Below are 3,060 nucleotides of genomic sequence, written 5' to 3'. Positions count from 1 at the left end.
CCAGTGGGAGAGAGCTGTGAAGGAGGAAATGTTTCCACACACTGGAAGCCCCTTCATGGGCAGAGACTGCAGGTGGCAGAGGGGGAAGCTTCAGAGCCACGGAGGAGAGTGCATGCAACAGGGGTGCAGAGGGAAAATCACAGAGATTCCTGCACAGAGGATTGGTGCTCCCCAGCACTCACCAGCCCTAGAGGCCTGTATGCTCACCGCCGGGATGGGCAGGGGCAGGAGGCTGAGGCTCGGGCTTCGGTCAGATGCAGGGAGAGGACTGGGGTTGGTGGTGTGAACACAGCCTGAAGGGGTTAGTGCACCACGGCTAGCTGGGAAGGAGTACGGGGAAAAGTCTGGAGCTGCTGAAGAGACAAGAGACTTTTTCTTGCCTCTTTGTTTTCTGGTGCACTAGCAGAGGGGATTAAGAGCGCTGCTTTAAGGAGCTCCAGAGATGGGCATGAGCCATGGCTATCAGCACGGACCCTAGAGATGGGCATGAGACGCTAAGGCTGCTGATTCAACCACCAAGAAGCCTGTGCGCGAGCACAAGTCATGATCCCCACCTTCCCCTCTTGGAAGCCTGTGCAGACCGCCACTGCCAGGGACCCGTGATCCAGGGACAACTTCCACGGGAGAACACATGGCAGGCCTCAGGCTGGTGCAACGTCAAGCTGGCCTCTGCTGCCGCAGGTTCACCCCACATCCGTACCCCTCCCTCCCCCCAGCCTGAGTGAGCCAGAGCCACAAAATCAGCTGCTCCTTTAACCCGGTCCTGTCTGAGTGAAGAACATATGCGCTCAGGTGAACTACATGCAGCGGTGGGGCCAAATCCAAAGCTGAACCCCAGGAGCTGTGTGAAAAAAGAAGAGAAAGGATAATTTCTCCCAGCAGCCTCAGAAGCAGCAGATTAAAACTCCACAATCAACTTGATGTACCCTGCATCTGTGGAATACCTGAATAGACAACGAATCATACCAAACTGAGGAGTTGGACTTTGGGAGCCATGATATATCTGTGTTTTTCCCTTTTTCTCTTTTTGTGAGTGTGTATGTGTAAGCTTCTGTGTGTGATTTTGTCCATATAGCTTTGCTTTCATGATTTATCCTAAGGTTCTGTCCATCGGCTTTTTTTTTTTACTTTTTAAATTTTTTTCTTAATAATTATTTTTTAATAACTTTATTTATCTTTATTTTATTTTATCCTCTTTCTTTCTTTCTTTCTTTCTTTCTTTCTTTCTTTCTTTCTTTCTTTCTTTCTTTCTTTCTTTCTTTCTATTTTTTCTCCTTTTTATTCTGAGCCATGTGGTGCTCCAGCCAGGCGTCAGGGCTGTGCCACTGAGGTGGGAGAGCCAAGTTCAGGACACTGGTCCACAAGACACCTCCAGCCTCCACGTAATATCAAACAGTGAAAATCTCCCAGAGATCTTCATCTCAACACCAAGACCCAGCTTCACTGAATGACCAGCAAGCTACAGTGCCAGACACCAATGCTAAACAACTAGCAAGACAGGAACACTGCCCCATCCAATAGCAGAGAGGCTGCCTAAAATCATAATAAGGCCACAGACAGCCCGAAAAACACCACCAGACATGGACCTTCCCACCTGAGAGACAAGATCAAGCATCAACTACCAGAACACAGCCACTAGTCCCCTCCACCAGGAAACCTACACCAGCCACTAAACCAACCTTAGCCACTGGGGCCAGACATCAAAAACAATGGGAACAACGAACTTGCAGACTGCAAAAAGGAGACCCCAAACACAGTACGATAAGCAAAATGAAAAGACAGAATGGGCTCAGGCATTGGTATAAGACGAAGTGGCAGCTTCAATGATGAGGTCTTTAGAGTAGAATCCTGTGAGAAATGGTATTCCTGTTAGTGCGAAGCAGCCAATGATTAGGGCAGTTGTAGTGAAGGGAAGGATTTTGTATAGTCCTCCTATCTTTCGAATGTCTTGTTCATTGTTTAGATTGTGAATGATGGAGCCGGAACATAAGAATAACATAGCTTTGAAGAAAGCATGTGTACAAATGTGCAGGAAGGCTAGGTGCAGTTGGTTGAGGCCTAACGTTACTATTATTAGGCCAAGTTGACTGGAGGTGGAAAAAGCAATAATTTTTTTGATATCATTTTGGGTTAAGGCACAGATAGCTGTGAATAGGGTGGTGAGGGCACCTAGAGAAAGTATTATTGTTTGAATAAATTTGTTATTTTCTGTTAGAGAGTAGAAGCGGATAGGAAGGAAAATTCCTGCTACGACTATTGTGCTTGAATGGAGTAGGGCTGAAACTGGAGTGGGACCTTCTATTGCTGAGGGTAGTCAGGGGTGTAGACCAAATTGGGCTGATTTTCCAGCTGCGGCTAATGTGAGTCCTATAAGAGGGAGGATTGGGGGATTTTGGTTGAGTGTGAAGATTTGTTGTAAGTCTCATGCGTTTGTATTATGTAAGAATCAGGCTATGGATAGAAGGAATCCGATGTCTCCAATACGATTATATAGGATTGCTTGAAGAGCGGCTGTATTAGTGTCTGTTCATCCGAATCATCAGCCAATTAATAGGAAAGATATGATTCCTACTCCCTCTCATCCGATAAATAATTGGAAGAGGTTGTTAGCTGTGACGAGGATAAGTATGGTAATGAGGAAAATAAGTAGGTATTTGAAGAATTGGTTGATGTGAGGGTCGGAGTGCATATATCATATTGAAAATTCTATGATAGATCATGTAATGAATAGTGCTACGGGTATAAATATAAGTGAAAAGTAGTCTATTTTAAAGCTGAGTGTTAGTTTAAGGGTATGGATAGTAATTCAGTGTCAGTTTGAAATGAGTATTTCTTGATTTGTATGGATAAATATTATTATTGGGATTAGGCTGGTGATGAAAGCAAAGAGGGTTATATTTTTTACATAATGTTGGTACTTGTTGTTTTTGTAGAGGTTTGTACTAGATGCTATGACGGGCGATCAGTATGAGTAGTGTGAGTAGGGCGGAAGAAGTAAATAAGTTTATTACTTTTATTTGGAGTTGCACCAATTTTTTGGTTCCTAAGACCAATGGATAA

The sequence above is a fragment of the Pseudorca crassidens genome, chromosome X (assembly GCF_039906515.1).
Source record: "Pseudorca crassidens isolate mPseCra1 chromosome X, mPseCra1.hap1, whole genome shotgun sequence".
NCBI classification, from domain to species: Eukaryota; Metazoa; Chordata; class Mammalia; order Artiodactyla; family Delphinidae; genus Pseudorca; species Pseudorca crassidens.
Note: the sequence above shows the minus strand (reverse complement) of the source record.